The 11,162-nt window shown below is 38.6% G+C and overlaps 1 pseudogene; it reads left to right on the plus strand.

Annotated features, from left to right (window-relative positions):
• Nucleotides 1-4,258: 4,258 nt before the first annotated feature.
• Nucleotides 4,259-8,154, plus strand: LOC109244619 (annotated as a pseudogene).
• Nucleotides 8,155-11,162: the final 3,008 nt, after the last annotated feature.

Raw genomic sequence — 11,162 nt, forward strand, 5'->3', positions numbered from 1 at the left:
TTGTCTTTCAACGACGAGGACGCAGAAGGGATCGTGCATCCCCACAACGATGCATTCGTAATATCTGTACTCATAAATAAATCTCGAGTTAAGCGTGTGTTAATTGATCTAGGTAGCTCGGCCAACATCATCAGATCGAGGGGCGTGGAACAGGCTGGTCTACTAGATCTAACCGTGCCTACAGACCGAGTTCTAAATGGATTCAACATGGCATGTGAAACCACTAAAGGGGAGATAACATTAACGATGAACGCCGCCAAGATCATTCAGTAAGCCAACTTCTATGTAATCGAAGAAGATATGTGGTACAACGCTTTATTCGGGAGGCCATAGATCCACAACATGAGGGCAGTACCCTCGACTCTACACCAAGTGTTGAAGATCCAATGCCAGGAGGGATTAAAACAATCTACAGAGAACAATCAACCGCAAAGGAAATGTCCGCAGTTGAAGAGGTGATCCCAATATCCGCACTTACAGCGATAAAAGATCCGAGCTCTGTCGCCAAGGAAGGAACCAAATAGCAATCACCGACACCGGTCCTGACCGAACCGGAGAAGCAGGGGACAGGTGAGGACGACGACTACAGAGTCCCTAGGTCCTTCACAATCCCTGATGATTCCGACGCCACAAAATCAATGGTCGATGAACTAGAGCAAGTCGTACTGATCGAGCACTTGCCCGATCGTAAGGTATACCTGGGCACATGGTTAAGTCCCAAGCTCAGGAAAAAACTCATTCAATTCCTTATAGATAACATAGATTGTTTCGCTTGGTCCCACCTTGATATGACAGGGATCCCACCGGAAATAACTACTCACAAGCTGAGCTTGGACCCAAAGTTCCACCCGGTCAAGCAGAAAAGAAGGCCCCAGTCCGAAATCAAGCATGCATTCATCAAGGACGAGGTATCTAAACTCCTTAAAATAGGGTCCATCCGGGAGGCCAAATACCTGGATTGGTTAGCAAACGTAGTGGTAGTCCCTAAAAATGGAAACAAATTAAGAATGTGTGTAGAATATAAAGACTTAAATAAAGCATGTCCCAAGGACTCTTTTCCTTTGCCCAACATCGATCGCATGATCGATGCGACGTCCAACCATGAGATCCTCAATTTTCTCGATGCTTATTCCGGGTACAACCAAAATCGGATAGACCCGGGCGATCAGGAAAAGACGTCCTTCATCACTAAGTACGTCACCTACTGCTATAACATAATGCCATTCAGACAATAAAATGCCAATGCCACTTACCAACACCTAGTAAATCGGATGTTCGAAGAACAAAAACTAGGAAAATCAATGGAGGTTTATATTGACTATATGTTGGTTAAGTCCCTGTGAGAAGAGGACCATCTGACGCATTTTCCAGAAACCTTCGACATATTGAAGAAATACATTATGAAGCTGAACCCAGAAAAATATGCATTCGGGGTCGGATCTGGAAAATTTCTCAGATTCATGGTGTCTAACCTGGGGATTGAGATCAATCCTGATAATTTCAAGGCCATAGAGGACATTACGTAGTGGACAACATCAAGGCCATACAAAGGTTAACCAGGCACATAATCGCTTTGGGTTGATTCATCTCGAGGTCCTCCGACGAGAGCCATCGGTTCTTCTCACTGTTGAAGAAGAAGAATAACTCTCATGGACTCTGAAGTGCCAACAAGCCTTGGAGGAATTCAAACGGTACCTCTCTAGCCCACCTTTGCTTCACACTCCAAGGAAGACGAACAGTTGTACCTATACATAGCAGTATCCGAGGTGGCGGTAAGTGGAGTCCTGGTCCGGGAAGAAAAAGGTACGCAATTTCCTATCTATTATATTAGCAGAACTCTAGGCGAGGCCGAAACTAGGTATCCTCACCTAGAAAAATTGGCGCTCGCTTTGCTAAGCGCCTCTAGGAAGCTAAAATCATACTTCCCCAATGCCACCCCATATGTGTTGTAACTACTTACCCACTGAAGAACATAATGCATAAACCTGAACTCTCCCGCCTAGGAGACACATTAGGCGTCGTGTCCTCGCCTACTGTTTTATAGCTTTCGTTGATGACATTCATGAGGTCGTTCGGAATTCGCTTGTTATTCTCATCCTTTCTCCTTGGTTACCTGCCATGTAGGGTTTTGTATAGACAAAGAAATGAAATCTCGAGTTTTTTGAGGCTAGTGACCTGCGTTAATTGTAGATCTAGGGGACACTAAGAATTTAACTAAGAAATTCCCATAGATGGCGCCAAATTGTTTGATCAAAAAATATAGATCTTGGTTCAAATAATTAAATTTATACGAATAAGTATTAATCTTAGCTAACAATAATATTTCTAGATGGAGTTCCTAAAGAAGCAACAAATACTACGTGATCTGGTCGAACAGTGGCAGTGGCATGCAATAAATATACTAGAAATCAGAGGCAATAATATAGCAATCAACGATAATGAATAGCAACAAATGACATTTAAGTAAATAGAACAAATGAGTCGCCCAATAAAGGATGGAATACGTGGATGTTCTTTTTGACAATGATGAATGATAGACAATCGCTTGAATTTGAGTTATTCTCAGATCTAGTGGAAAAGTATAGACAAGAATCTTAGTGAAAATGTGATGTTTGTATCTTAGCAAATGAGATCCGATTCTTTAAGTCAAAGTGTGTTCTTTACAAATGAATATCATATGTCCCCTATCATAGTGTCGTTTTCTATTTATAGGGAATATTTCCTAAGAAACCCTAATAGTACAAGTGAAGAGAATATCCACTCGAATATTCTCTTTAATATCTCATATTGAAGCTAGCTGTTATAACTTTGTCAGAGGTACTTGACCTCAGCCTCGACTCTTGTTGATACCTCGACTTTGGCCCTTGTCGATTCTTCGACTTCGGCCCTTGTTGGATCTTCGTCCATAGACTTCGCCGCTTCTTGGGCCATTTTAACAAACGACGACTTGGGAACTCTTCTTCCCTTAATACTAAATATTCTAAAGACAGATTTTGACTCATACAAATTGTACTTACTCATCTATAAATAATACATTTGTTTTCTATTTTTCCCTTATTTCTCCAACAAAAGAATATCTTCCTTTTTTCCACTCTATATTTTTTTCTTGGAAGGTCATTTGAAAATGGCAGCATAAATATTTGTTGCATAGAGAGAATAAAATAATAAAAAGGAAACAGAAGTCAAAGGAGCCAAGAAACTGTTAATAGGCGCATGCTAGATGAAGCATGTTTTACAATGAAAGAGATGGCTTAAATGGCGAATGGCGGATTTTCGCATTGGATAAATTGGTATAGAAATTTGGGTATGAATTCCACGTGTCCATTTAGAAGGCAAGTCCAAGAGGTCGGGTAGAGGGAGCTGATACCATCTTTAGCACCCATTTGGCCATATATTTTGAATATAATTTTTAATTTTTTTTGTGGTAATTAAATATTTTATTAATCACCAAAGGAGATCTTTACGAAGCCATAGTTAGTTAACTCGACTAACTACAAGTTTCAATCAAATTTACGTCCAAAAGTAATTTTTTCTTTAAAATTAATGTGTAAATGTATAAAGAAATTAAAAGCTCGAAATGCGGGACCAGTAACAACTTGTTTGGATAGTTGTTATATATCGTTTCATAATGTATCGTATTGTATTGTATTGTACTGTACTGTATCGTTTGGTGAATACAATATTTGGATGGATTGCGTCATTTTGCCGTCGTTTCATGGTATCACGCACTAGTAATATTATGAATAAACTTGCAATATTATAAAAAAAAATTATGATACGGTATATAAAAAGGTAGGGTAAATGATAAAATAAAATTATTTAATAATAATAAATGGTGAGATTGAGATAAAAAGACAAGGTAACCATGCGCGACCACACCAAATCGGTCGTTACATAAAGTGGCACATTTCATCGTTATACAACAACGAATTTAACGATACAATATAATAAAATTTAATTAACAATCAAAATAAATATTTTATTTATAGTAACAATACGATACAATACAATCGGTAACAACCATCCAAACTAGGTGTAAAAAGTGGACATTAGTATCTCCTATGTACGGACATTTGAACTACAGAACTAAAGCTCTCTTCAGACTCAAAAAGTGTTGGCCTTTTCTGCGCTCTCTTTCTCTCTCTCGCTTTGCTTTGAGTAAGCAAGAGTTCGAAGAAGGAAAAAAATGGACAATGAACCAGAACAAGAAAATTTACTGAACCACTGACACAATTCTAAAAAGGGTGGTCTCAAAACCATGCCTTTCATCATAGGTATGTATATTTATGTGTCTTTCTTTCTTTTACATTTTCTTGCTCTTTTTTCTTTCTTCTTTAATTTTTTCCCCCTTGTGTTGCATGTTGCTTTTTCTTTTGAATTTTGTAGTGAATGAATCATTTGAGAGAGTGGCAAGCTTTGGGTTGCTCCCAAATATGATAATCTACATCACAACATTTTATCACATGGAAGCTGCACCTGCATCAGTCTTACTTGGAATATGGTCAGCACTTTCAAATGGGCTGGCCATTTTAGGGGCCTTTGTTTCTGATTCTTACTTAGGAAGGTTTAGGGTTGTTGCTATTGGTACAATCTCCAGCTTGATGGTAAGTCATTTTGTAGTCCCTCCTAATTTTTTAAAAATATTTTGTCAATTTTCATTTTATCTGAAAGTGTTGGACTAGGCATGACTGCTTAAGAAAGAAAGAAAAACTTCAGATACTTGTGGACTTAAATATGCCATGATATTTGTGTGACTATAAAATTATTTGACCAGGATGTCATAGATTCGAGCTGTGGAAAGAGCCTCTTGCAAAAAACGCAGGATAAGCTTGCGTACAATAGACCCTTGTGATCCGGTCCTTTCCCAGACTCCGCGCATAGCGGGAGCTTAGTGCACATTATTTGAAATCGTGTCTGTAATTAAGGGTAACATTGGAAGTTCAAAATTAACAGTCTCTTGAACAATGTAGAAACGTGTCAATCTTTTTTGAACAAACTAAAAGGCAAAAGTATCGCATAAAATGGAACATATGGGGCATCTCATTATTCACAGACAAACATCATCCTAATGTGATGACTGAGTGAAGAATAGATATAGTGACTCTTCAATCAGAGAGATCCAGACTCTTTTTGGAGTTGTTTTGTTAATACGGCATAGCGGGAGCTTAGTGCCTTGGTAATGCGGCATAGACCCTTGTGGTCCGGGGCCTTCCCCAGACCCTGTGCATAGCGGGAGTTTAGTGCGCTGGGCTGCCCTTTTTGTTAATGCGGCATGTTGAAAAATGCTAAAACTTGATATATGAAAGTCTTGTTAAATGAAAAAGTTCTGTTTAATGAAGCATGATGAAAAACTCAAGCATTTGTTGTATGGGAATGTCTAGTAAGAACAAGAAAGTTACCAAATTTAATGTAGTACACATAATTATAAGTAAAAGAATGCCGAAACTCTGCATACTTGGAGCTCTCTCCTAGATCACAAATTGGTTACTAATAGTGAGTAGATAAAAAGATTTCCTAGCAAATTGGTGTAACACCAGCTATTGCGAAAAATGTTGTGGGAATACAAACAAAATATGAATGTAGCAAATTGCCCCTTTTGTTCCTCAGTTCTTTGTTTGTTATACTATATTACTTGCTCCATCCATTTAATAGCAAATTTTATTGATGCAGCTACAATCTTCTTAGTAACTTTTTAGCGCTCAATACTCGTCACTTCACTTGATTCTTGTTTGGAGATGGTATTCCAGAGACGGTTCATAACCTCTTTTCCTTTACTATTTCTAGGGCTTTGTGTTTGAGAAGAAATCAATGCTTCTATTTTAGTTGTAGATTTTTATTCTTTAGTTTTTCTCTCAACAGGGAATCTTTGTTCTTTGGCTTACCACTATATTTCCACAACTCAGGCTGTTACCCTGCAGTTCGTATCAACATGGTTGTAATGGAACAACAGCAGGTCAACTTGCTGTACTTTTGTGTTCTTTTGGGCTCATTTCTCTTGGTGCTGGTTTTGTTAGACCTTGTTCTATAGCATTGGGTGCTGACCAAATGGACAACAAAGAAAATCCAGATAACGAGAGGGTAATAGATAGCTATTTCAATTGGTTCTATGCCAGTGTAGGAGCTTCAACTTTTCTTGCAATTACTGTAATCGTTTATATCCAAGATCATTTTGGTTGGCAAGTTGGATTCGGTGTCCCTGCTGTGCTCATGGTTTTATCTGTTTCCATTTTCTCAATGGGATCTCCTCTTTATATCAAAGTTAAAGCTAAAGGGAGTTTGTTCACTGGATTGTTTCAAGTAGCAACGGCAGCCTTTCGAAAAAGACATATAAATGTTCTGTTGAATTATAATGACGTCCACTACTATAGGGCACCCGAATCAAAGCTCTTGGAACCGTCAACTGACTTCAGGTATGGACGCCTGCCATCTTTTCTTCAATGATATAGATATCTTCGATGTCCCTTCATGCACTTACTGTATTATGATATTCTTTTACCGATTTGTTATGTTATATGAACTCCGATACTTGTAAGTATCCAGTGCAGATACATGTAGTTTAGCAATTTTTTAGTGTGTTGAAGGATTTGCTTTGACCCATCTCTTACTCATTAGACGTATGTTAAAGGAAATGAAAAGTTCTTGAAAATAGCTACTTGAAGTATTAGTTATCTGTCCACAACTGCAGCTATACCTAATCTAACCAGCCTTTTGCTGGAAATGTGTTTTCAGTTTCGTAATTAGGCAGGACTTGGCGTTGCTTCAGCTCACTGAGGGCATGATCCTTGATAGGAAGGTGTGGAGGTCGAGAATTAGGGCAGAAGGTTAGTAGGTAGTCGAGTGTATGTCTTCTCCGTACCGGTAGTAGTAGTAGTTAGCCTTGTATTCGGCTATTGACAGTCTTGATTACTACATGTTTTCTTATTATATTGCTGTTGATACTGCTTGTTCTCTTATTATCTTGTTATTGTTACTGCTTGTTTTCTTATTATCTTGCTGTTGGTATTGCTGGTTGTTACTGCTTTCTTTTTCTTTCCTTGAACCGGGGGTCTATCGGAAACAGCCTCTCTACCCTAAGGTCTGCGTACACACTACCCTCCCCAGACCCCACTCGTGAGATTATACTCGGTTTGTTGTTGTTGTTGTTGTTGTTGTTGTGTTTTCAGTTTCGTAGTGCTGCTCACTCTTTCCATTTATTGTATTTTACAGGTGTTTGAATAGAGCTTGCATAATTCAAGATCGTCTCAGGGAGTTGAAACCTGATGGAAAAGCTTCAGATCCATGGAGTCTCTGCTGTGTTGAACAAGTGGAAACAATGAAGTCTTTTCTTAGAGTTCTTCCCATGTGGTCTACCTGTATTATGCTTCTTGTGTCGTTAACTCAGTCATTTTCAATATTTCAACTGATGACCATGGATAGACACATGTTCCCTCAGTTTGAAATCCCAGCTGGATCCTTCGGCGTGTTTACTGTTATTACTTTGACAATCTGGGTTGTTTTATATGATCGTGCTTGTTCCTTTACTGTCAAGGTATACTGGATTGCCCACAGGGCTAAGTCCAGTGTTCAGAATGGGGATCGGCTTGATTATCTGCTGCGTGTCTATGGCAATATCAGCAATAACAGAAACCATACGACGCAATAAGGCAATCAATGAAGGATTCAGGGATGACCCGAACGCTGTGATAAACATGTCCGCTATGTGGTTCGTGCCACAGTTTGCACTAATGGGAGTGGCTGAGGCTTTAAATGTGGTTGGACAGATTGAGTTCATATACACACTATTTCCTAAAAGCATGTCCAGCTTTGCAGCAGCTATTTACTCGGTTGGCCTTGCTGTTTCGAGCTTAATTGGCAGTCTTTTAGTGAGTGTGGTGGATGGTGTTACCTCAGCTGGAGGCAACACGAGCTGGCTCTCGCGTAACATAAATAGAGGTCACCTGGATTGCTATTATTCGCTGATCACTTTCTTAAATATAATTAACTTCCTCTATTTTCTCTTAATTTGTCGGTTTTATGAGCACCACCATGATGTTAAGAGTAGCTTATTGCTCGAGGTGGAAGAGGAACAATCTGAGAATAGGCTTTTAAATGGTGCTTCATGACTATTCTGTAACACTATGGTTATCTTTGAATGTCTTGTGACTTCCTTTTGTCCCTCTGGCTTGATTTTTCTTTGTTATTTAAGGTGCAATAAGATCTTGCTAAAGTGGCAAGACAGGTCTTGGGTGAATTCAGCTTGATAAAACCTAATTTCACCTCTCCTCTAATTTCCAAGTTTTAGAATCCAGATATATCAGCAGTGACCATTTCAATGGAGTTTGATTGTAGGTCACAGTATGAAGGTGAGATAGTCAATACCATCTTGATATAATCTGCATTGCATACATATATGCCAATAAATTCACTTCTCTTAAAACCAATCTGACTGCAAAGTTAGGTTGCCAGAAGAAACACATTCACTGTTGTTTTGCGATGAAAATATGTATACGCACCAGAGTTTACACCAAAACTATTTTAATTTACTATGATAAAGAAGTAAATTGAGGTGGGTGTGGACTGATACATGTACCGAATGCTCGTACGGGAAAGTTGACTCGTGGGTCTGGAACCTGGGGGTTGCTCCGAAAAATCCTTTCTTTCTGTCCGCTCAGGGGGGTGACCGTGTGACTGATAATTAACTATGATTTAATAATAGTAATCTAAGTGAAGACATCTGTCATGGTGGGAGCAGTAGTTTATTTCACGAGGCAGAAGGGAAACAATGTGATTATAGGCTTTTACCAAAAGGTTGATGATATGTTGTATTGCGTTGTTGAATAATGCACTACTATTCTAGCCAATAAAGGGATATATATGTTAATTAAGACCTCTGCGTTTCTTAACGTATCTTATGATTATCCTCCTCCACAAAAAATGTGAACACGAGTGTTGGCTTCCTCAGTGCTACTCCTCCGTCTTATATTATTTGTCGTGGTTACTAAAATTAGTTGTTTTAAATTATTTATCGTTTTAGAAGTTCAAGACAAAATTGATTCTCTTTTTCCTTTTTTACCCTTAGTAATAATTATTCTTGAAGACAACAAACACCTAACTTTGTTCAAATAGCAATGAAGAAAGATTAAATATTACTCCCTCCGGTCCACAATAAGTGACCAATTTGCTTTGGGCACACCCATTAAGGAAATACTAAATTCTAGACGAAAATAGTTAGTGTTTAAATTCTCCCAGCTGTAAACTAAATATGCTTGGGTTGTAAACAATAATGAGAAGGTTCTAAGGTAGTGATTTCCCCTATTGATGGAATCCCTTCCGGTTATGTTTCATATAGATTCACCAAACCATCTCTATCAATCATGAGCACTCTTTTTACTGTAAATCTCTCCCGAGTAATCGCGATAATTTACTAGACGCACTCTCCCGAGATACGCTAGCTGACTTTGTTTATTACAGCTCACTTTAGATTGCACCCAAGGTTTCGTTATCCCTAATCCCGCCTTTAAACCCGCAGTTATAGATCCCTCTTATACTTTGGGAGTGGTGTTGTCCAACAATTACCTAAATATGCACGCTCTTCCGAGTTATGCACACTAAATAGGCACAACTAATTGAGGATCCTGTCAATTAACTACAACAAACACGTAGTTGAACAAATAGAGATTAACTGGCAAACTATATTAACATAATCAAGAAGTTCATCCTTCAATAGGTTCCATCAAAACCTTAGACTAAAGTATTTAGCTACTCATAAAAATAACAAAAATCACAAAAGAATTCATATTCAAAGGTAAAAAAAACAAAGAAGAAGATTAAAGATTGATGCCCAATGATCCTCCTTGCCTCTTGCCATTCCTTATGATGTTTTTCACTTCCAAAAATCCTTCTCCTTCTTTCTTGGCTGGCTTCCTTCGTTTAATATAGGGTTTAGGGCTTAAAATCCCGTGTTTTGCACTTTGGTCCTTGAATTTTACGCGTCCTGCCACGGTCCTACCGCGGTTACGCCAGGACCGCGGTCGAGTGGCCTTCAGAATCTGCAGCAGTGTTCTGCCGGGGTCCTACCGCGGTTATGCCCTATTCCGTATGGAATTTGGACAAATGTAAAACATGAAAGTTGTATCCCTTTGAGTTAGCTTTCCAACCATATATTGTGGAGTCCAAATGGATTTCTGAGCCAAACGTTATGTCTATTTTACTAGACAGTGCGCAACATGCCTCCTCGAGTCTTCGTTCGTACTTAATTATCAAATTTGACCCCCGAATACGATCCCGGCTTAATTCCTTGGGCTTTTACTCAGACTTCAAAGCTCCAAATCACTTAAATTCATTCCATAACATCCATATATCTCGAAATCACTCCTACAAGGCATAAAACACACCGTTAGTGCAAAACACTAGCGATTAAAGCGCAAACTCAACTAAAGTGAAGTAAATTAGAGTGTAATAAGCGACTAAAATATGCAATTATAGCCTATCATCAACACCCCACACTTAAACCATTGCTCGTCCTCGAGCAATCAAACTGCACTTTTTTTTGTGTGTAGACACGACCTTTTTAAACAATTCTCCTACGCAGCACACCAAGAGTATTTAAAATAGACTAAGCACAAAAGCGTAACATCTTCACCTCAAGATTTGACTCACAAGTGTCACACATTATTCACAACTCACCTCCTTACTCTAACATAGAGGTCACTGACATTACCTTTCCTTCATGAATCAAGTGCCCTCACACAATACAAGAGAGCAGTTCCACACAATAAAATTTAAGAACACTTAGGAACTCAAGGTAGAAAGAATTCACTCACTCTCAGAAATAACATTCATATGCCACAAAAGATGCACCATAAGCTTGCCCGCAGTGTACTACTCCACTAATCGAGCTCATTAAATCTTGGATCAATTAGGACTTTATTTGGTTGTAATGTAGGCTACGGGACGGGTAGGATACATTTAGATATAAGAGTGACTACACCTCCTTAAGCACTTTAATACATACATTTTAACATTTAAACCCCATACTTATGTCAAACCAAAATTCCACCTTCACATCAATGCAAATTACCCCATTATTCTTTAAGCACACTTACGTCAAGAGCCACCACTTATCAAGACTTTTTTTCCACAACAATCCAACTATATATATATATATATATATATATATATAT

This window comes from Nicotiana attenuata, unplaced genomic scaffold, assembly GCF_001879085.1.
Source record: "Nicotiana attenuata strain UT unplaced genomic scaffold, NIATTr2, whole genome shotgun sequence".
Taxonomy (NCBI): domain Eukaryota; kingdom Viridiplantae; phylum Streptophyta; class Magnoliopsida; order Solanales; family Solanaceae; genus Nicotiana; species Nicotiana attenuata.